Source organism: Cavia porcellus, unplaced genomic scaffold (genome assembly GCF_034190915.1).
Source record: "Cavia porcellus strain 051 isolate PalLab524CR breed Dunkin Hartley unplaced genomic scaffold, mCavPor4.1 scaffold_17, whole genome shotgun sequence".
Lineage (NCBI taxonomy): Eukaryota > Metazoa > Chordata > Mammalia > Rodentia > Caviidae > Cavia > Cavia porcellus.
The window spans coordinates 6,473,339-6,498,855 of NW_026947500.1; the positions used below are offsets into that span (position 1 = coordinate 6,473,339).

General features: G+C 34.0%; 1 protein-coding gene and 1 long non-coding RNA gene across 13 annotated transcripts in view; both read left to right on the forward strand.

Moving 5' to 3' along the window:
- The window catches only part of LOC134471096 (uncharacterized), a 133,533-nt gene extending 110,998 nt beyond the window's left edge, over positions 1-22,535 (forward strand). The window contains exon 2 of the long non-coding RNA XR_010040445.1: positions 1-22,535. This exon is cut by the window's left edge and continues 105,413 nt beyond it. This is a non-coding gene — a long non-coding RNA (uncharacterized LOC134471096).
- Nlgn1 (neuroligin 1) overlaps positions 1-25,517 on the forward strand; it is an 816,885-nt gene that overhangs the window by 294,917 nt on the left and 496,451 nt on the right. The gene's annotated exons all lie outside the window — the stretch shown is intronic.

The window sequence follows — 25,517 nt, forward strand, 5'->3', positions numbered from 1 at the left end:
GTATTCATTATATGCAGTATTGCCCTTAACATTTTGTAGTACATGGAAAAATGTTTAAAAGTTATGTACTCTTCCAACAAACTGTTAAATATGTCATAGCCACCAGGTTAGATGAATATGCTTTCATAATAATCCAGAACCCCAGCTTGAATTTAGAATTCTCTGACTAGTGAGTTTCTACCTAAACCCTTGGCTAAAGAACATGCCCCTCACTTCTGAGCTGATCAATTGCTTTTCACTCCCCGATCAGTACTGTAACACACGGATCCTTAGCTTCACCTCTAACAAATCATCCGTCAAAGCCCAATCAATGTTTCTCACATCCTTACGAGAGTGTATGTTGGTTTAGATCTCTGGTCTAGCTCTAGTAGTATCTCCCACTTTAAGGATGATGGACCAGTAAAGTAGTTTGTAAAGTATATTTGTATACTTTAGTAAAAGGGAGGGGAAAGGTAAATTTTTATATTTAAACATTGTGTTATTCAGCATGTGAATTTTGTTTTAAAAAATATGATTCTCAATCACATGATTTATATTGCATGACTTCTGCTTTGTTTCTTTTTTAACATATTGTTGGGCATTTCATTATTGAGAAATCTATGTTCTGGATGCCAAAAGCATAAAACATACCAAAGAATTTAGATCTCAACAAAGCTGCCACCATGAGTGTGGTTCATTTACTGGGCAGTGGAATCTAGGTTTTGCTATGGTAGAAATCACACCAATTCAGAAATTTAAATCACAGTGGTTTTTGTTTGCTTTGTATCTACCATGATGAGTCCTGTTCTGTTTTTATGGCCCCTCTAACTTTGGAACCAAAGATGATGAATGAATCAGTCATTCTTTTGATCATACAAATTGTAGTGAAGAAGGAAAGTAAACCTACAACAAAATTTCATTATGTGTTATTTATTCAGTGATACTTCCTTTTGGCTGTCATTCACTAGCAAAAATTAGGCATATTGATCTTTGTATTCCAGAGGAGACAGAATCAAAATATTCATTACACATAACTAATAACTTATTCTCTATGTTATACAAATGGACATACCTGGGAAAATAACAGAAACTTCAGAAAGCATTCACAAAATTGTTAACGATTATTCTCTTGAGAGTAGAATGGAGTGGTAACTACTTTTTAAAAACTATATGTTTTCCCAATATTTGTATATTAATTTTAAAACAAAGGCTATGAAATAGATTTCAAGTGTATATGTCTAATGATACATACACGTTAAACTTTAAGTGTATTGTTCAATGATTACTAGTTATGCTCCTATGTCATACCAGATTACTTATGGGCATATTTTAATTAAAGTTGAAATTTAGTAGACACACTTATATTGAAATTTAATGAATGAGTATATATAAAATGTGAGGAAATCAAAATGAACACAAAAAAAGTAATATTAGAAAGTGTTACATTTATATATAATAGAAAAGGACCAACAAGTTATCCTGTCATTTTTCTTTACTTTGTGTATCATTATAGATTCTGGAATCTTACTAATACTGTAACATTTAATATTTTAGTTAATTCTGTTTTCTTAACTATATTGTTACATGTTAAAAAACACTTTCAACATGAATTTCCCAGGATTCATGTATTTCTTTACTATCTAGAACATTTCAGTGTTTCAGCATTTTTAATTATCAAAACTAAACTTTAAATCCCATGAATCCCATGCTTTTGAATTTTTTCTACCTACTTAAAGTGAGTCATATTGCTTAAAAGTAATTTAATTTGCTAAGACTTGTTTTATGAATACTTGATAAGTTTATGCCTGCAACACCATTAAATGCCCCACAGCACACAAGTACAAGGTCTCTGATAGCAGAGGTTTTGTTAAATTAATGAAACCTTAATAATTAAATTTTTAATTGCATTTGTAAATTTTTCATTATCAGAGGATTTTTAACAAGAAAGTCTCCTTTACTTGGAATATTTTGAAAGAAATGCATAATTTTGAAAGTATTTAATTCAAACTTAGGAAATTTGAGGCATAATAAAAGGCAGTCAAGCACCATGAGAGAGTATATTGGTATATCTATAAGAAAATATAAACCCCTGGTTCATGCAGTTACCGAAGAATGCAAACTTGGTTTATCAACATTGTAGACAAAACTACTTTAAAGTATTCTTCCAACCAAACTATATAGTCTCATGGGAAAAACTTGAGCGCCTGGCTGAGTCTGAGTATCTAGAACTCAGATCCTTGTCTAGTGTATGGGCATTTATTATTTAATATCTATCAAATTAGGCATAATGTTAAATAAAGTGCTATATTCTAAAATTTGCAACGAGGAAAACACAAAATATAGACATGCAAAAATTTTAGGAGAGGAAATAGTAATCATTTATGATGGCCACATTATTTTGTTGAGCATTTTGGATTTAAAAGACTGCAGGTATCTCGATTTAGGTGTTTTATGCATAAGAAGTAAGAGTGGGTTTATTTGTTTCTGGCAACAGTTGAAGAAAAAACACTACACTATATACCTTCTTTTCAGGTCAGAAAGTAGTAGGAACCTCCTGGAAGTAGGAATATGTGACACAAAGGGGAAAAAAGTCCCCAGTGAAATACGAGACAGAAACTGTTAAAGCTACCACTTTGCTTTGTCTGTGGCTCCTCTGCTAATATACGAAAACATCAAGGCTCATTACTTTTCTATTTCTAGGATGAGGTCAGTCAAGGAGTTTAAAGGAAAAAGCATGGTGAAGAAATTTCCCTTTTCTTACAAGAACCTCGATGTCATTCTTATCTGTAAGCTCTCTTGGGGGATATGGACTATGTTTGTTACTAAATTGATCTACCTAGAGAATGAGTCATCCTGAACCAGCAGCCCAGCTACTAAAGAGTTAGGTAGGCTGACAAGCAACAGGCTCTCTGGATGCCTCGCTGCATAGAGGAACAGCGCTTTACATTTCCCTGGAGCAGGGATACCACTGTTCCAAGCCTAAAACAGCACCGAGACCAGGGCTAATTGCTAAGTGGGTCAGAGTGAGCAAAGGAAGACAGAGCGCACAGAACAATATACATTATTTCACTTTGGAAACTGACATTTGTTGAGAGCTATAGTGTGTTATTTGCCTCTTTATTTCTGAAAGCTTCTGAAAGTATCTGAATATGTGTATCTGACTGCTTACTAATAATTTTATTGTATATGGTATGTGCTGATCACTGGGTGGAGTGTTTTTATTTTGATATAGATTTTTGTTCATTTTTTTCACTAGTTCATTTACTTCTGATTCTAATTGGCTGATGTGACTATTATATTTGGATTTCCAGAGAAGAGAAATGTAACTTAAAAAGCACATGGCTTGAAAGTAGCAGATAGGAGATTCTAAGATATTGCTGTTTAATTTCAAAGCTTGGGTCAACCCTTCTTTCTTAGCAACTGTGAAATTAGCTATCTTTAGGATTCCTTTCTCATTAGTACATGTTTGAATACATAATGGTTATATATTGTGGGCAGTTAGTACTTGTACATAATCTGTCTGCATTGTTGTTTCATCCCTCTCCCTCCACCCCGCTCTCTTCCCCCATCTCTTGGTCTCCTTATTTTTTGTAAAACAAATCTATCATTGTTTTTTCTGTTATCTACCTCTTACTTTGCTCTTCAATTTTTTTATACTTCAGGCTTCTCTTATAAGAGAAATCATGTAATAGTTAAGCTTGTGTGTCTGGGTTATTTCATTTACCATTGAGATCTCAAAGTGCACCCATTTTCTTACAAATGTCTCGATCTCTGACTCTTACAGAAACTAAATGGTGATCTAATAGAGTCTGCTTGGACTTAGAGGTTGACTCCACCACCTGTTTGTTACCTGTGTGACCTTGAGGAATTATTTTACTTTGAATCATAAACTTGTTACTGCAAAAAATAGAACAATAGAATTTAAATCTTAAATTTCTCACTAATGTTAAATTTGTTGATACGTGGGATGTGCTCAGACAAAATGGTACCTAGCCCATAACTAGGGCACCATAAAGACTAGGTATTGTCACTATCATATCATTATTACTGATAATAAATATTCCACTAATCCTACAAGTCAGGGCAATGACCTGCAATGTGCAATAAATGAGCACATTATACTTTTTCCCTTAACATTTAATGTATTAAAATTTAAATTTTAGTGTTACATTGAGTAGACAATCTATTATACAGAAAAGTAACTTTTAAAATTTAAAACAGACTAACAAGAATGGAAATAAATATAAAAGAATAGAAAAAATGATACAGGGAGAGAGATAAAAAGACACAGAGATGGAGTCAACAAGAGTCATAAGTGGTTGGGGCTGGGGATTTAGCTCAGCGGCATAAGCGCCTGCCTTGGAAGCAGGCAGGCGTGAGTTTGATCCCTGGTAGCGATAAAAACTAAAAAGACAAAAAAAAAAAAAAAAAAAAAAAAAGAGTCATAAGTGGCAACAGCCAAGTCAGAGAGAGAATAAACTTATTATTATTATTATTTTGTACCCAGGATCAAACTCATGACCTCACACTTGCCATGCAGGTACTTGTGCCGTTGAGCTAAACCCCTGACCCCAGTGTGAATTCTTTAAAATAAAAGGACACTAGGCCTTGTAAGATGCTATTCTCATTGAATGATACAGTTCACTTGTGACTTTAAACGTATTATCCGTTAAACAAAGTTACATTTTCACAATATTAGTCAAATGTATTTATTTAAATTGATATTAAAATTATATTTTCCAAAAGTCAGCTTTACAGTATCATTGGATGCTTTGAGATAGCATAGAATTAGGAAAAAAACTCAAGTCCCAAGTAAGCAAAAAATATATATGCATAAACATATCTCTATCTCTTTCTCTATATCTGTATCTATAAACATATCAGTTTCTCTTTGCTCAAATATTTAAATGTTTGAATTTTTTGTCTATGCATTTTCACAACATGTGGCTTTATTATTTATTGTTCTTTTATCTTAAATTTATCTCAGTTTTTTAATCTTTGAGGAACAAAACAGTAGTAAGACGAATTAAGTACAAGAGAAAAATGCCAGAGTATTAGCTTACATTCTCAAATCTGGCCCCTAATGCAGCAATAATTGCCATTTTGAAAAAGAATTACAAATATTTTCCATTTTAAAAATTATAATAACCCCGTGCACTCTTGTTACATTGTCTGCATTACCCTACCAGTTACTGTATATTGATTTTGAACAACCATTTCTGTGTTCTTCACCTTTAAGATTACATAAATGCTTATACAAGATAGTAGTGGAAATTTGGCTAACATATACAAAATACTTATCATAAAGTGTTAAATTCATGTGTTCTCAATAAATAATTAACAGCAGTAGCTATCATAAGTATACTTATATTCTTTAGTTTATATTCTAGGAAGTAGTGTGTATGTTCATCAAGTATTTACTTGATAATTTGCTTACTTGATAATTCACAAAATGCTTACTTGATAATTTACTTTATATATGAGTTTTGTTAAAAAGTTATGTTTTGTATGATTTGTTCCCACCTGACAAGATATAAATATCCTAAAGTTACAAATGTAAAAGAGAAAAAAGAGAGAAAAGCTAAACTAAGGAAATGGGATGACTACTTGTATATGAAAAGTAACAAAAGTAGATTTGCGGCTAGAGTCTACATTGTCAGAAAATAATGTCTTCTGAGAACATTAATCCCTTAAGTTTTAATTATAAAATTAATTTATTATAAAGATTAGTTATAGTAATGCTTTGATATATTTTTGTTTGATATTATGTTTCTAACTCAACTGATAATTTTTGCAAAGCAAAATACAAATGTTGGTTTCTCTAGGGATATAGACTTCCATTCAGTCATTTATAAAATCATGTAGATACTCCTTTGAAAATATTCACAAGACTAGACTCTGCAGTTAGATGACTTGGTGCTCAAAACCAATTTCCATTACTACCAGTTAAGAATTGGCGGTGAGAAGATGAGAGTAAATAGGATATACTAGATCCATTGGTGGGAAATAAAAAGATAAAGGTACAGGGGTAAAATCAGAAGAACTTGGTTCTGAACAATAGGAGATTAGGTTGCCAGTGATTCCAGAGTAGTTAAATAATGAGACCTCTACTTAAGAAGATTTCTCTTATCTTCTCTTTGATGCTGATGCAGAGCAGATGGAAAGAGGACAGTTTCCTTGCAAGGCTACTGATCTAGAGGCACCTCCCGAAATCCAGTCAGGAGGTGGTTTCAGAACCTCAGAAGAGTGCAACAACAGGGCCAGGGATGTGGCACAGCAGCCTTAAGTGCCTACCTGGGCAAGCACAAGGTGATGGGCTAGAGCCCTGCTACCCTGTCCCCACCGAAAAAAACAGTGAATGAGTGGGGGTCAAAAGAAACACAGGTCATCACTTAAATGATTATTCCAGACTCATATCCACTTGACTTCCAGTGCACAAATATGTATAATGATGCAGGTTTGTCCAATAAGAATTTACAAGGATCATGTGTGATAGCATGTATACATTCTTTCATTCCTAATTCCATAATTATCATACAGAGTGTTTCCACTCCAAATTTATTGTCAAGACTGTGGCTTCAATAGTGAAAAGATAGTAAGCAGAATAAATATGCTATTTCTTTTTCCAGTATTCCAAGTCTTTAGTTACTTTTTTGTTGCTGGAGCAAAATACCTGACACCCACAGGTTAAAGGTGGAAAGATTTATTCTAGCTCACAGCTTGTAGCGATTTCCATCCACACTTGGCTTCCTCCAAGGGAGACTAGCACTGAGAGGACCATGGCTAAAGAGAAGCAGTACAGAGCCGGGCAGGCCGGAAGCAGCAGAGCAGCAGCGTGGAGCCTCTTTTTTCCAATTATTGCCTTTTGATTGGTATCATCTACACCCTGAAGGCCCACCCTGGGGTGGAAGGCACCAACCAATAGGCTTAGAGTCTAGATGCACTAGAAGGGAAAGGGAGGCTCTGTGCTGCTGCTTTGTATGTTAATTCAACCAGGGGACTAATCTAGACATCATAAACCCTTCTTCCATATTCACACACCATAGATACAATCACTTTGAAAAACATGCATGAGACTTTGGGGGATATCCAGATAGAAGCCACAATATTCCATAAGTAATGAATTATTTTCTTCGCATGATTTATCTCTATTACTGAAGAGCTTCAACGTTTTGGGTTTTTTTTTTTTTTCACTATTACAAAATAAAGATTGCAAAAGATAAATGCCTAGGTAAATAATTTCTGTATACCAGGAGAAAATTTTACATTATTTGTATTACAACAGACTGACAATAGTTCTCTTAATTTTCTGCCCATTCAACTTGTGTATAGGAATTTTTATTATGCATCCTGATATCACTTTCTAGAAATTAAATTATTTAAATAAATATCATTCACTGGCATTGCAGATAGAAAGTTTATTAGTCAGGAATGTAAAACTTTTCAACACACACTGCTTTGGATGATAATTTAAATGAAAAATCAAATCCTTGCCTTTTGTTTAGAATTTTTTCTTTATATGTAATGGCATTAGTAACACAGGGTTTCAGCCTTTATAAATATGCATTTTTTACTTATATTTTGATTAATGGATTTCAACTCTTGCAGATCAAAAACATCTAACTAAAATATTAGAAGATTGTGTTATAGATCATTTGGAAGATTTTAAATTCTTAATAAATAAACATATTTATACACATTCATAAAACAGTTCTACCTTTAATATGAAACCTAGGTGTCATTAAAACAAAATGGAGCAAATTTATCATTTTATTGATTTTCTGTCATAAGAGCTAAAGAAGACAGTGAATTTGAGCTTTTATGAAAAGGAGTTGAAGGATCTAATCTTAGTTCTAATGTCTGAATTTAACTTAAAATCACTTTTTGGAAACATGAGTCACACGTTTTTACATATACCTCTTTTTATATAAATATATGAATGTTCATCAATTGGACAGGTGTACCCATATATACCCATATATGTCATATATAGATTCCATCTGCACTTCAGTTTGATCTCTTAAAATGTGACTCATTTAAACTCCGGTCTTTTGCAGTCACCTAAGTGCTATGAATATACAGGAAACCAGAGGCAGCAGGGTCTTAGCCTAGAGAAGACTTTCAGATTGCACCCCTTTGGAGCTCATCAGAGCCCATTCAGGTCTATCACAAGGGGTCAGTTGATGCACTGCTGGATACTTCTTCCCAGGGGCTGAATGCGCCACTTCAGCAAGACACCCAACTCTTGCTGTCTTGAGAAAAGCGTTATTTTAATGATGATTATAATGAGCTTTAGTGTTGCCGGGAGCCAAATGTATCCTTAAACCCAAGAGAGAACACTGCAATCAGGGTGAAGTATAAAGTAGCTTAGATTATTATTTGATAAGTTGGCCTTTTAATTAGGACTTTTCCCTTCTTCTGTACTCACTTATTGCCTACTGTTCCAAGGTGAATAATTGCCATATATCTTTATGAAGATGTCATAGCAACTGGAACACACTGAACGCACTGAAGGGGAGGGAGGGTGTCTGCCTTTGAGCATTTATCCCAACACATTAATTTATGAAACTGCAGCTTTGATCCTAGCACCTGAATTCATTTCTAGAGTTTCATTTTTCCTCCAGTAACCATTGCAAGTTACTTTTTAAAGTTAACTCTATCCTTAACCGATGGCTTTTAACTGCTTCTGAGCCTATTGACACTGCATTGCATTAAGAAGTTGATTAAGGGAGCATCTAGAAAATGAAACTTCAGTCAGTCAACTCTGCATGGTGATGACACAGCAATCTTTAGTTAGGGAACTTTGAATGGACTTTGGTTTTTATAGAATTTGATATAATGTGTTCTAAAATAATTGTTTGTCTTCTGTCAGACATCAATATGATTGAACATCTTATGAAAAAAGCATTAAAATTAAATATTTTAAAGATGATTAAATGCCTTAAAGAGAAGTTCATTAAGTTTCCAGTTTATTTTTATTTATACAAAAATTTACACCAATTCAGTTAATATAGGGAGTCTATGAGAGGAAGGAAACTAGACAAATTGGCTCCAGCTTGTTTTCAACAGTTCCTGACAAATGCCCTCAAAAATTGTTTAGACTGTGGCTCACCGTAACATTTCACTTGTGTGTGCAAGTTAAAACAGAGTGAAAATTTTTATAGCATAATATCATTATTATAAGCAATGGGCTTTACTTTTTCATTTCATACTATTTCACTAGAAAGAAATGTGTGTCACAAATCACTGTTGATTTCATAATCCATAAATGAGTCTCTGTAAAACACTGTTGTTTACCAGAAGTTGTATATACAGCCTAGAAGGAACGTAGGCACACATTAAATTTATATTAGTCCTTTTTCAACTATATATCAGCCTTTGACTCTGAAATATGATTGAACATTTTATTTTTGTTTCTGCTACAAATTATATTCCTCACATATCACATGACTGACAAAAATAAATCAATATCTTGATTAAGCCAGTTGATGCATTATCTCCCTGAATGGTCTCACTGAATGTATGGCTAAATTTAATGCAAATCATGTATAGAGTTTTTCTTTCTGGCAGTACTGAATTGAACTTAGGACCATACACACACAGTTCCAGAGTTCTGTTACTGAATTACATTCCCAGGTTTTTAGGAATATTTAAAGTGAACAGAAAAGTTAATAAGAATATCTAAAACTGTATTTTTGTTACACAATAATATGTCAGGATGATGATGGATGAGCTAAAATTAAAAAAAAAAAACTTTTCTTGGATCACTAAATAAAGCAGTTTCATATATTATTGAGCTACAGTTGAAGGTATGCAACAAGATCCACTTTTTACATTGTCATTTCCTTTATCTCCAAGGCTGGCTTGGCTAACCATGAGGATAAGACTGCTACTGACCATTTGCATTCCTATTGATCGTTTTTCCTCACATAAAGACATTACTCTAGGCTCAGTTTCTTAGGGCTCATTAAATATTTTGTTGATTGTAGAAATCTAAACAAATGCAAACATGGCTAAACAAGTTAGTTTTTATAAGACTTGCTTTAGGTAACTGATAAATAATGAAATTTTCTTTTTACTTCTTATTTTCCATCCTTTCAGTTTTTCCTAGACTTAGTTCTCTCAGTCAGAAAATGAATATGATTTGGTCTCTTGTTTGTCTGTATGGCATGTGACAACCAGAAATTTTATTTTCAAATAAATTGCCTTGAATAGTACACAGGCAAGCTAAAGACCCAAATATTAAATATATTTATGTTGAATGTTTTCTATGATAATTGCTTATGTTTCATTTTCCCTTTGTCAGGGTGACTCAAAAATCACTTATGACACTGATATCACGTAACATAGACACCAACTTTGATCAGTACAAATCTAAAGGAAATTTTAAACTAATTATTCAGATTTGTCAAAGTCTGCAGACACACCAAGTTGAGTAAGCTACCACTATATTACAATCTACAAGCTTAAAAAAAAAAACAAAAGATATAAAATGATGTAATAAGAATTGGTCATGTTTATATTGTTTCAGTTATAAAAGAAATTTAATCCACCCTTTATTTAGAAGATAATTTCAGTGAGAAAATACAACAAAACTTCAGAGTTTATTTAAATTTCTGTGCATACGTGTTTTAGATATTTCAAGTTTTTAGATTTTTCCACTTGAGTCCTTATTCTGTCAAGGGTAACTGAGAGATTACTGTGCTCTTTAATATTATCAAATGCCTATAGCAGAGATAGTAGTATATATGGAGATAGAGCAGTAAAAAAGAGTTGATACTTTTTCATATAGCTTTTGGCAAATCTATGGAGATAATTGTTGGTAAAATCAGCTTTTAATGTCATCTGATTAAGTAAAGTTTGGATGAGAAGGAGTAAAACTATATGTGAGATTGTTGTAGGCTACCAACCCACTTTCTGAAGCCAACATAAGCTGCCTTAAGCAATGCTGTTACTCAACAGTCTTGGAGAATAAATGAGAGGTAGTTAACCATGGAAAGGATCAGGTAGAGCATTGCAAACAGATATAGCAATAACAGTGAAGACCTGACCCTATGTTTAAAATAGGGTCATTTAGTGTGGGTGTGTGTGAGTGTGTGTGTACGCGTGCACGCGCATGTGATCATCTTCAGCACAGCATGATTCTACCTTGTTTTAGGAATTATTTTTCCTTTAGAAAAAGCTGCATTCCTTAACAATGAAACCATGAACATGTTTATAAGTTATTTTGTGAGAAAAATGTTTTATAATCATGATGCGTGTTATCAAATAAAATTAACTTAGTATCCACCACCTTCACCCAAATGACCTTGTCTCTAATCAAAAAGTAGAGCACAAAATTTAGCATCATTTTTGATTTCTAATATTCAAAAAGATACCCAGGCCAATCGTAATGTTTTTCTTGTATCTTGGAGAAGACTTGTGGTAAGATATCTCAAAATTTAACTATACAGTTTTAGCTAAATAAAATCATTTCTTCTTATTTTCTTTAAGATTTCTGTTTGGGTTTTCAGCCTTTACAATGAAAACTATGCAGGAAATAATTTATAGCAATCATAACAATAATGATGATGATGACGAGTTCACTATACCAGCATCAGCTCTTACTATATTTATGAGTTATCTTATTTCACTTCATAACAACTCAATGGGTTTTTAGAGGCAAAACACATTATATAAATTTTAGATAATTATTTGTAGAAATTGCTACAGAAATCTGGAAGAGAACAGAGAATTTTAAGGTGGAAAAATACGTTTATTACTGCTAAGAAAATTATAAAGTAATTTCCAATCATCTTTGCAGCATGATAAAGTCTCTAAAACCTGTGTCTCTTTACTATGTATAATCATTTGATCATTTTAATGGCTTGGAAAAATGGCTCCCATTTGGACAGAATGAAGTAGTAGGAATACTTTGTGGTGGTTAGGAAACTGGTATGATGTAACGAAATCATGAATATTTGCTTGGGAAAAATGAACTGCAATGGACATAAGATTGATACTGAATTACTAAGGTTCTAGAGTTTTTATATGTTTAAGAAGTCTTCTCTCAGTTTGTAAACGTTCTTGAATGAAGAATTGTTCTAAACAATGACACATCTGAGGAATTAGGAAAAAACAGAATTGATTTTGCAAAAAGAAAGTTTGCAAAAAGAGCTCCAAAATTGGTGTCTGCACACTATATTTAGAGCCTGTGCTCTCTCAGTAACACATTGTGCAATGTCCCACAAAGCCTTTAACCTATGCAGCATTTCTTTCTTCATCTGCATCAATGACCTCAGATTTGCTAACTTAGAGACAATAAGAAGGGAAGTTTCAGTGTGTAGACACTACAGTCACATGTCCAGGGTCTGTCCCAAATACTACCTGAGTGACCTTGCCCAAACCGCTTCACTGTTTTCATCAGTACAATGGGAATGAGAGTGTTGATATTGCCGATGACAATGTCAATAAGCATCACACAATTGTTGTGATGATCCATTTATTTATTTCTTACATTTTAAGAATGCTTTCCATTTGTCACACATTATGATGTATTTCATAACGAAAAAAAGAAAGTCTATAACTAGAACGGGGAAAGTTTGCAAAATGTAGAAAAATCAGTGTGAGGAACTAGGGATATTAAATAGGATATTCAGAGAAGATCTCCTTTTAAGACATTGTTTGAATAGTCACTTGAATGAGGCAGTAGGAGGCTGTGAGAGTAATGGAAGGTGAGATGGTGTGTCAGTCAGAATAAACAGCAGAGACAAAGGTCTTGAGACAAGAAGGGACCTATTAAAACCCACAAGGAATTGTGGCTAGAGCTATGAAGGTAAAGAGAAAAGTTTTCAGAGATAAATTCAAAAATAAATCAGGGTAGGAGCACATACAGACTTTGTAGAATGTAATAAGTTCTAGCACTTACTGTGAATTATCAAATTGAAAACATTTTTGATTGCTAGCTTCCCCATTATTCCTTATGTAACTAAGTAAAAAGCTGCCATATAAATGATGGCATAATATTTCTTTTCCTGGAAATTCTGGGAATTGAACCCAAGGGCCTCCTGTACTGAAGGCAAGTGCTCTTTCACAGAACTGTTCCCTACCCAACACAATACTGTTTAATCATCTAAAATTTTATTTTGTGTTTATCTTAAAAACTTGGTTAGCATTAGACAACATTTCTTCTATTTTCCATGAAAGTAGGTGCCTGAATTTTTTTGCATGCACAATGACTTCTCATTTCAATGTTGAATCACGGTGCAAAATTATTGAAGACATTAAATTCACAATGTACATCCCCAATAGTGGTTGTATTTTCAATGGAAGTTTGACACTGTCAGTATCTATGACAGACTTTGTCAGGTACAAACCTGATCACTAGTTATCACCTGACCAACCTAATTCATATATATCTATTCATATGTGTGTGTTTGTGTATATATTCTAATATATATGTTAGCGTCAGAGGTGTGTATTGAGAAAAGGAGTGGTGATTTATTTAAAAAATTGCTTTCGTTACCATAAAAGTTAGAGTAAATAAAACATGCAACTGAGGCAGAGAGAGGTCCAGGAGATTTGTTTTAATGGTAAAAACACATATAGATGGGAATGCTTTGACTCCGAATTAGTTTAGCAATAGCCAGATTCTAATATGATTCATAATATTATTGGTATGTATATGTAAGCTATAAGAGAGAGATAGATTCCTGAATGAATACCAGCATTTTGGTTTGAGAAGGAGTCTGGGCTGATAGATGGGGATCCAAAACGGTCAGGAGTCTGCCACTGGACAGGGCACACTTTAGTTTTTTATTATATAATCACATGAAAATGTGAGGTAAACAGAATTCACAAAAATAAGGTATGGAGGTCTGAAGTTGACTTGAAATGATTCTATCCTAGAAAAGACTCTGTTTAATGCTCCGAAGTCAGATTGCATCAGCTAACACAGTATTTTTGGTCACTATTGACTCTTAAAATTACATTTTTTTGATTACCACAGCACTACTACCCAACACACAAACATATGTTGGAAAGCCATGGATTGTCTCATGTAACTTTATCTTATATGTATGACATATTTGGTTTTTCCCATATCATTTTTTCTTTGTTCAAAAGCTGCAACACACTACATTTTTCTCAGGCATTAAAACACTAAACCAGAATGGGAATGGGGACAAAAGCAGCTCCAAATACCACCCTGAATTAAGTAAAAAGACTGAGAAATTTCAACAATACCACGCACATTTGAAGTGCTCAACATTTTAGATTTTACTCTTAAAGGGGGTTCCCTATCCCCAAGTATTCCTTGATTTGTTTTTATTTGCATTACAGTTAGAAAGAGTTTCAGACTGCAAAGTGTAGAAAAAAATAAATGGCCACAGCTTATCAACAGAAACATGTTACATCAGTTTCTTTGGATCAGAAGTATGGGTACAGTTTAATGAAGTTTTCTCTTTCAGGCCAAGCTGGTTGGTTAGGGAATGTAGTCTCTGCAGAAGCATCACTTTACCTGAGGAATGTGTAGTAAGTTGTAGATTTTAAACAAAGAAAAATCCACAGTAAGGCCCTTCGGTGTATTGGAAGAATTCATCTTGCAGCTGTCTGAAGTCCCTAATTTCTTGCTGGCTGTTGGTTAGGGCCACCCTCAGCACCTAGTTGCACTTGCTGTCCCTTGCCATGTGACCCTCCAGAGTCATTTCATAGCATCGCCACTTCAGCAAAGACATAGAAGAATCTCTCAGGTTTCACTGAGCCAACACGGAGTCTTACACTGTATGCCATCATCATCTCTTGACAGCACACCACATTTGATGCATAACGTGACTTTATCAATACAATAAAATCACTTTGGCTATACTCTTGTTTAGAAGAAAATCATGTGTTATGTCCATATTAAAGGGAGAGGGCTGTATTACATAAAGCTCTAATTTATTGAAAATAATTTGAAGGTGTGCCTTCCTACTATTTCTTATCCATGAATTTTTAACAGCTTACAATTTGTGAAAGAGAAAAACATTATCATTATGTAGGGCAGACATGTTTTTGTAGTCAGGGGTTGCAAGGAGAACAAGTACATACAGAGTGCAGAATTTATAATATTATTTCATGATGGCCACCCAGAATTAATACAAGAAAGTACAGGAAATCTTTCTACAACACTAAAGACCTACAAAGTTGAGCTGAGGGCCTGCATCTCACAGCAGTGTCCTGCATGAGTCCATCTGAAGACCTAGAACCCATGACAATGACCATTGCAAATCTGTTTTATTAATCTGCACAGTGTGGAAGCTAGAAAGTCTGTGCTAGGGGGTGAAGGATCTATGCTAGTATATTGAAGGTTCTACACCGGAACCAAGAAATAACATTCAAAATAATAATTAGGGATGCCCCCCAAAATGCTACAGCCATCCTCAGTGACAGTAAGGTCCTGAGCCCCTCCAACATTGAGACCAGCTGAGTACATTACAGGAAGCCAGTGAGACAAATGTCTACTGGAGATTAAACAGCACACATCTTCCCCTCCAGACCCAGGAAGCAATGCTCAAAGTAAGCACCAGAGCTCCCCCAAAGTGAACCACAGCCATTCTCAGCAACAATATCCCAAGCTCCTTCAATGATAATGGCTGAATTCTTATCAGGGAAGCCAGCCAAGACGAGCTCCTGCAGGAGAACCAATGGCTTCAAACAGCAACACTTTGGAGAACCCACAATGCTACACTCTTCCTCTGCAAGTCTCTTTTTATGAGGGCAATTTTCCTCAGGTGGGCCATCTACACTCGGCACCATGCTGATTCAATTTGGCTGGTGTTAAATTGAAAACCAGTTTTTAATTCCTAACACATGAACTAATAGAAATAAAAATGTGAAGAAAATAGAAAGAATGAAAAACAGAAAAAGGGAAGAAGAAAGAAAAAGAAAAATTTGAAGAAAATAGAAAAAAAATGGAACAAAGGAAGAAGGAAGAAAGAAGCAAGCAAGCAAGAAAGAAAGAAAGAAAAAGAATTTAAAAAAGAATGTAGCTCAGTGCAGAGGGTGTGGGTTCAATCCTTGGTGCTGCAAATTTAAGAAAAATAAAATAGGATGAGCATGAAAAGATATGATAAGGTCATCAATCTGTCATAACCCAGTCTTTAAGATGACGATGGACGTATCTTTCCTGAATATTTTCACATAGGGCTTTCAAGAATATGTTGTCAAATAATTTATGAAAAATTGAATTTTGAGCTAGAAAAGGGTAGCTTTGGATAAATGAATCAATCAAATTCTGCTGTAAAACTACAAGGAGAAAAATGCTCATTATCATGATTATACTCTGGTAACTAGAGCATGCCTTTATACACTGGGAAAACAAAACGGGTTTACAAATGACTGGTGACCCCTTGCCACATTCTAAATCTTGTCTCCAGCAAGCTCTCAAATATTTATTGAATGAATATTTATTGAATGAAAAATGTATTTAATGAATGAATTTATTGATTGAAATATTTATTGAATGAATGAATAAGAGAAAATTTTTCTCTGTTTGGTTTATAACTACTTTTGTTCATCATGGGAGCCATAGTTTTACCTTCTTTTTTAAAGTTTGCTTGATTTTCAAACAAATCACAAGTGTTGCACAGTTTGTACTCAAGGACTGTTTTATTGCTTATTTTATTACCTGGAAAATGCAACAAAACTGTAAAATTAATAACAGTCAATAAGAGGGAATAGGAATAATAAATGTTATATTCCTTTGCTTCTGAAGTAACTCACTTTGATTTCCTTGCTAAAATAGCCAGGGAGGGGACCTACAAACTTTCTAGCAACTGTTTCAGATTTTAAAAAAGAAAAAATAAAATGTTTTTAGCTGAAAGTAGAGTCCCTCAGTTGAGAACAAAATTGGGGATTTTCTAGAGGAGGTTGGCCCTTCAACCAGCTGAAGTTCTCTAGCCACATTTGGAAGAAGAGAGAAATAGTAAGATTTCGGGGGAAAATGACTTTATCCAAGCATAAATGTACTCATCTGAGAACCTCAAGTATTACATGGAACCAATGAGTTGGTAATTGTCATGCTTACTTTCTACTACCTGAAGCCTTTTCTAATATACAGAACTGACTGCTCAGGAGAGAAACATTTTTCTTTGAAGACCAATATCTACTTTGCAGTTATTGAAAAGTGGAAAAACATTTATCATGCACATCTCCCAACACTACTCTTTAAAAGAGCCTTGTCTTTTGTTGTGGCTTGTCACTGATCTATCTAGTATTGGAGTTTTATGCCCTTCTTGCACCTCAATTGATCTCCTAGAAATGATACTGACCCAGCCCAGGCTTGCCTGTCACCATCTCCTGTGTGTTTCCACATTTTTCTTTCAGCAGAGTTCCAGTTTGGTAAAAGCTAATTCCTAAACTTTCACTCTAGCTCTGACCCGATCCGCTTTCCCTCTTCCTTTATATAAGAACATCAGTGCTACCTATGGACTGTGAGCCTCCAGTGCACCATAGTGGATATCAACATCTTTGTCCTTCATTCAAGAAATTCTGATCCATTTAAAAATGATTTATTCCTTAGAATTTTCATTTAAAGCGACTTTTGAAATGAAGACAGAATTATTGTATTGTTAAAAAAGTATTTCTGCAATTTCTTCCTACAAGCAAAGAGAAGTAAAGATGGTGACAGACAAAATGAACCTGAAGTAGAGAAGGGAGATGTACACAATGACCCAAATTTATAGGAGATGCGGTTTAATACTGAGTTATAAAAGGAAAAATTGGGTAGGTGAATAGGTTCAAATCATAAAAGACTTTCTAGGTCAGCTGAGTACAGCTCAGATTTTGCTCTAAAGAAATGAAGAGTCACTGACGGTTTGGGAATTATGTGATGAAAAATGAGGAAAGTATTCACACAGTGGTTTGCTCCATGATGAAAACCACAAGTCAGTCTTTTTAATGTGATTAAATTCATGTTAGTGGGCAGTGCTAAGATTGAATAGAATTAGAAATGAGATAAAATAATAGATATAAGACATGTAGAGAAAAATGACTAGACTTGAAGACTGCTTGTGACAAATGGGTAAGATGGATTTAGACTATGTAAGTCTTAAGGAGAAAGAAGTCCTAAGAGATAAAAGTTAAAGGTCTATCACAATGAAATGCAGATAATGGAAAAATAATATTTATACTTTTTTATAATTTTTATATTTTTATAATATATAAAAATAATATTTATAAGTATTGCTGAACTACAGTATGTTTATATGTATGGGAAGACAGTATGTAACAGGTGACTCTATCGAGCATTCAACTATTTTTCAGTTTTCTCTTATTTTCCTGAAAATCATGTGATCCTTAGAAGTACTCTTCACTCTGTAGTGGTTTAAATAATGCTCCCACCTACATTCATAGCCAGTCGGAGCCTCAGAATGTGACCTGATTTAGAAATTAGTTCTTTGAAGATATATTTCATCAAGATGGGATTCAGTATTCAAGCCACAGAACTATGAAAGAATAAGTTTCTCCAGATTGAAGCTACCATGTTTATGGAACAAATATGATATTTGAACTATAACATATAATAATTATAAAACATATACTGAATTATCTTTAGGTGCTGAATTCTGTGTTGAGTGTTTTGATCAGATGAGCCTATGGAAAACTGGACCATGCAAACAATGAGAAAAATGAGGCTGTGAATCTTGCCTGAGGTCATATGGGTAGTAATTGGTAAAATCAAAACTTTTAAAATAGCAGCCAATAAATGTCACAGTCACTTCATTCATTGCTGAGAAACTCCCAGGAAGTGCATTTTAAGCTTTAAAATTCTCTGAAAAGCATTTTTTGTTGTTGAACTATGACAATAGATTCAGAGTTCCCAACCTCAGTAACATATCGTGCTTCTTTGCATCGACTTTTTCAGTCTCATGTGGGCCTCTGAGTCTTAGGGGATGACAAATCTTTATTTCAAACTCTTCTGCCATAATTCTCTGCATTAAGGCATCTGAGGATTTTTGTAGTTTCTAAAGTTGTTTTGTTTAAGGACATATGTTGGATGGATAGTCTAAAATATAAACATTGTCATGAACTTGAAGTCATGGTGAACCATTTGCAAAATATGTAAGCTTTGCTAATTATTCTTCCTAATCTATCAAAATGGTTGTAACAGAATGAAATTGGAGCTCAGTGGCATTTCATTTGGGTGTCTGCTCTTTATAAAAGATGAAAACTGGCAAGTGAACTTTTTTTTAAAGAGAAATACTACCTGCTCACAAAGAGTAGAAAGCATACAATAGCCATAGTTATACACGGAAAGTGTGGATGCATTTTTATACTTCTAGGTCACCTGGAATGTCAGTGTTTATATTAATTGGACCCACAAAGGGCTGCTTCTGTAATTCATAGGAGAAAACTTGCCTTTATTACTAATTTCTATAATTTTAAATGCTTCAAAAACATCTTTCATTCGTATATCTTTGTTTCAGATAATTCACTTAGGAGAGCTATAATTTTTCAGTAAGATCTGGGTGCGGTGTTTCATGCCTCCATTCTCAACAATGGGAGGCTGAGGCAGGAGGATCACAAGGTGTTGGCCAGAATCAGCTATATAACACGGTGATCGTTAGCCACATATAGCTTTTGGTTACCCCACTGGACAGTGCAGATTTATTACTTTGATTTGACTTTCCTTGCCTTCCCCATTTGAGATTTAAGTAATTTACATGCTTTTTTTTCTCTTGCCATTCTACAAATGGAAAAGAAAAAGATAATATAAAAGGAATGACTCACCTGTTTTCCAATTATACAAAACTAATATACAGTTATTTATTAGGAAGACCTTTTCTAACTATAAAATAAACTATGCAATGATTACTTCTGAGAACAACAAATTCGGGGACACACAAAATTGGTGATATATCTCTTTCAAGATGATTGGGCAAATAATATTTTCAAAATGTATAGAAAAAGCAAACACAAAAACTTGAAAAAGACTTCAAAGAAGCAATAATGTATTCATGAGAGACTCCATGGCCATCACGGAGGGGTGTTGTCCCTGTTAGTTTCTTGACAGAGTTATTCTGAGTAACCTGTAGCTGATTTCATTCCAGGAGCATCCACTTTGAGGCTTACATAGCTTTTTTTTTTTTTTTTTTTTTTTTTCGGGAAAACGTCAGTACCATTTTATGCAAAAATAAATTTATGTTTTTAAAAGGAGAAGGTTTTCATAACTGTTACTTTCAATTTATGCCTGGGTTCTTCTGAATTTTATATGTTTGTGAATTAAATATAACAATGAAATCTGAAGAGTACAAACATATCTAAAATTTAAAAAAAAATCATCTATGCATGAGACTGACTCTTCCTTGATGTAAAAATTTGACTTTGGAGATTCATAAATGGTATATGAAGTATAACATAGACTTTGGCTCCTAGATTGCAGAGGACATGAGCTTCATTATTGGGAAATGAGACTACTACTAAAGAACTGTTGAGAGCAGTTCTTTAGTAACTCCTAAAGAACTAGAATAAACACGTAATGCTTAGTATCAGGTGACTATTGCAGGAGGCTGGTAGTAAAGGTTAGTGGTCCTTTTGTCCTTGCCCCACATACTACTTATTTTCCTATTTAAAAAGTGTAATTCTTCCTTTAATTGAACAGAAGAAACTTTTTTTTTTTTTTTGGCTTAAGGAAACTTGTAAATAAAAACATTGTTTTTTTAAAAAACTCATATCAAAACCAAATTGTTTCCCTGTAACTTATATCTGCCTATGTGTGTATATGTGTGATGTATAAAATATAACAGTTTCTTTCATTACTGTTGATGACATAAAGTATTCAAAAAACTAAAAATAAAAAAAAAATTGAAATGAATGTTCTTGTTTCTGGTCAAGGATTAAATAAAAGATTAAAGTCATTGAAGAATTAGCTCAATAAAAATAACAATACATCTGTATTTTATCTTTAAAAGGTAGACTAAACCACTCTTTGTATTTTTTCCTATGTATACCTCCAGTTTATCTACAGTGTTTAAGGTCTGATTTTAAGCTAGTTAAAATAAAATAATTTCTGTCATTTAAACTGCTTAAACCCACTTTAATAGGACCCGAAGTGCCCCAGGAGGACATCTTAGCATAACTAGATGTTTTCCATCTTTTAACTAATATGACTAATTTTTACAGCTCAGTTACAAACTCTTGAAAATAATGAATATGGCGACACATTCTTAATTATAATGGTGCAAATAGCAGCACTCCTATTTCAGGCTTACACTGAAAAGGAATTTCTCTCGAATTGAAGCTCCTCTGATTGCTTTCCACATCACGTTTTAAACAAACACTGTGGTGCTTTAGCCTTGACTCGGTTGCCTAGGATACACAGTTAATGTCGCCCTAAGATGCTGCTACCAGTTAAGCTTTGAGGCCATGTCTGTAAGTGCTGCACATAGTGGCTTCTAATAAATTGGAGAAATTTTACAGAGATATTTTTGGAGGGTGTGTTTTGGTTAATGAAACAATTGATAAATTTGAGTTATTATAATGAAAATAATTATTTTTATTATAGTTTGAGTTTTCTGAGGGGAAAAAAGTGACTTTTTAAAACAAATACAAAACTGAATCAGTGACCTAATTCTAAGACCACATTCTAAAAGAACATAGTATCTATTGTAGAAAAGGTAAATCATAGTAACTTTTATAAATTTATGCAAAACAACAGAATTATGCACACATTTGAACAATATATGTATGATTATCAGGTATCTCACACCAACAAACTGTTTTTCATTTCCAATTATGGTACATTGTTAATGTTTCACCAAAAGTGAGGTTTGAGTTCGTATGAGGTGGAAATAAAAAGCTTGTTATACATTTTGACAAAAAAATCTGGTTTTAAAAATTAGCAATACTTATTCCTACCAGAAAATGGATTGTCTCCTAGGTTGATTTGAATGAAGATAAAATGGTTGTGGAGTGAGTGGGAAGATTCAGTTTGAACCAGTAGGTGGTGCTTCAGTTTTAAGTGCACTTATAATGGGAATTTTTGAGACTTTTGCAAAACCTTCAGCAGTAGTTGTTCTTATAGTATTTTATTACACAGAGCTCGTTACATTTTTAGGAGGAAAAATATTATTTAGGGCCCCTGAACTATCACTGAAATCAATCATTTAACTCCCTCCCAGCTTGCCCTCTTCTCTAATCATTGCTCCCTGCTCAGCAGTAGCTTAAGGCTGCTGTACTGTCAGGGAGGAAGAATGAAACCTTTTCTCCAAGGCAGAGCACTGGAATATTACCTCTATAGTCAGTTATCCCATCTGAGCTTCAGGTATGTGCACTGTGCTCCCAATTGGAAGAGTGTCAGGGAAGTTCCTAATGTCACCTTGAAAATTAAGTGCATATTTATGACTCTACTTTTCAAATTTTCTTGTCTGTCTGTTCCTAGATCTTTTATTGCATCTGCTGGTGAGCATGTCAACCTGTCCACAGTGATTTCACTTTCTTAAGTCTTCAAAAATACACATGGTCTTAAAGACAACAAAATTCTGATTGATTATCACAGGATGAGAGATGGCACTTACATACTAAATTTCAAAGAAAAAGAGATATCCGTTCAACCAAATTCAATAAGAAAATGAATATTATTGCTTATCAATAGATTGTACATTTTTATTTAATCATATTATCTCTAGTGAATAAGCATAGAACCTAATTAACAAAGCACACTGTATTTCTGATTAGCTAAGTCTTTCCATGAACATTTCGGGTACATTTTACTGTTATATTTTGAATATTGAATATTAAATCCTAAAACATTCCTGTAAGTCTACCATTCTTACAAAATAATAAAAAAAAAGCTTAGACTTACATTTTTCACTTTAGAGAATTTTTTATTGGTTGTTTTATTAAATAACATTTTTTCTAATATCAATAGTTTAGAATTATGATGATATTAAGATGCTAGTTTAATTTATCTGAACAGTCAGATTTCTAATTTCTATCTTTTAGTCATGATGATAACCATTTTATATTCCAAAAGTAATAGGTATGCTGAGTTCTCACTCCATTGTGAATTATATTAGGTAATTAAGTTGATGGATAGTTAATACAATTTAATACATGGATTAAATCACCTGTTTCCCATTTAAAACTCTCTTTTTCTTTTATTTTTCCTCAGTAGGAATTTTCCCTGCCAGAGTTAATATCTTCCAACAGTTATTATAACTTTTTTTTTCTTTAATTCTGTCTCAAAAAGATTGTCTTCATCACTTTCCTGTTGGGTCAGTCATGCCATCTGAGCTTCGTGCATGTGCAAGTTGTAGGTGTAACCAACTTACAACTTGAAGGAAGAGAGGTTTAATCTGGTGCATTGTTTTGGAGCTTCAGTCCATCTTTGACTGACTCCAAAGTAGGAAAAGCGTGATGGAAAGGTCTGGCAGAGGAAGATTTCTTACTTTGTGGTTTAGAAGAAAGAGATGAAAGAAGCAGGGAGGGGAGTACACTCCCTAGTTGACTCTAAGTGGACTAGTCCACTGATAAGTGTGGCACCCTCACTTTGGGGCTTTGGAGTCACCTCAGATCTAAGGCATGATAGTGATCAGGCCAATGGCAGAGCATGTCATGGCAGTAAAAGAGAATAAAATAATGACATTTTCTAGGATGTCAAGAGTACAACCTTCATTTGTGCAGTTCATACAGCATGGAATCCCCTCTACAAAGACTTTCTCTTCTTTCTAAGCTTTAATAGGGCATCTGTCAGTTATAAATCAGACTATGCAGGTAGAGGTGTGCTGGGGTTATGACAGGGCATTCAGCTCGCCACGTGATTCCTCTCTTTCACATGACATTTTAGTATTTTACTTTCCAGGCTCTTCTAGTATGTGGACATGGAATACAAAAAGGGACAAGGATGCATTCAAGCCCCCACTGCTATTGAAAAGATAGCATCCAGAACCCAGGCTCCTACAGTCGTGGGCCCAATAAGTGAACATTTTACTTTTAAATATGGGAGTTTGTCTTCATATCTTTCCTTCTCTAGGCCTTTCACATCAGCACAGGTGGAATTAATGCTCTTTTCCTATTTCACCGATGGCTACTTGGATTTATTGCAGAATTAGATAAGAATTAGGATAAAATACCCCAGTTCCCATTTTGTAAGAAAGACTAAAATTTTTTACCAGTTTGTGAAATATATTTAACTTTTCATTTTTCTGTGACATGGAAAGCTGTTGTCAGTTGGCTGATTCTTTGTACACCGGGCCAAGTCTTCTGTCTCAAATCTGCATAGAGATAAGTTTTGAGAGGAGCAGAGTCCCTTTGGGGATGATATTTGCTTTTGCTATTTTTGTTATTCTTTTTTCACAGGAGAATGTATAATAACTCTGCTCCAGGGTCTTGAAATAACACTAACGATTGACAATTCTGTTAGGCCCTTCACTCTGAGGGCCACAGTTGACTCATACAGCACAGGGGAATAATGATGATGACGTCCACATGAGTTTTTAAAAATATCTTTTGCATACAAATATTATTTTTTTAAATTACAGGTGGCATTTCAAAATCCCTTCCTCTGTTATGAGTCATTCAAACATGTTATAAAAATATATGTTTTATCTTTGTATTCACAAACTCTCCTGTAGGATGATTCTGGTTATTGGACTCTTAGAAACTTCTTTCTCAGGCAGACACCAAACAGATGGAAGCGCAGAGAAATTGGAAGACTACATTTTTTGGGAAACAGGCACAGACTGAAGGAAGTAGATACCCTAGGTTAAAGATGGGAAAACAAAATAGAGTAAAAACAAATGCAGCCTGGTTCATTTTTAGGTTTTATAGTCTTACTAAATGCAATAAATTAAAGTTTGCTTCATTTCTTTTGATTCTTCTTTTTTTTTTTCCCTCTTTCTCTACCCCACCTCTCTCAGAGAGGAGGTGGAATCATACACTAGTTTCTGTGCTTTTAAAAGGAGGGAATTTTTCCTGTTCCCTGCCCTCCTTTGACTAGCCCTACAAATGTGGCTGCGGTAGGGATGGCATAAGGATTCTTTGTGCACATTCTCTGTGTAATGGTGGGGTAACGGGGAGAAGATACAAACTCTAAAGGACATAAACATACTTAGGACATGTGACTAGAACTTTCTTTACCTTTTGTTTTTGTTTCTGAACAAAAGTAGTTCCTTTGTCATTTCTCATAGGCACTTTCCCTTTTTAGAAGAGAGGTTTAAGGAATTAAGGACAATTGCAAAGTGAAAAAAGAGGCATTCAAGATAGAAAAATGAATTTTCACTTGGAAATCCAAGTACCTGCAAAATGTTTAAATGTGATAGAAAGCAATTAAAACACACAATAATTTTAAAATTTGACTGTAATTAACATACAATACAATCATGGATGCAAAGTAGAAATATATATGTTCCACACATATGTACCCAACATTGGCCTAGAATTCTTATTACTGATAAATTAAAATTACAATTATTTGTAAACTCCTATGCAACAATAGGGAGTGAGATTATCTCAAATTTTAATGGCTAACAATCAGAGGATTAATTTATAATTTAAGTTTACCTACTCTAAAGTGGACG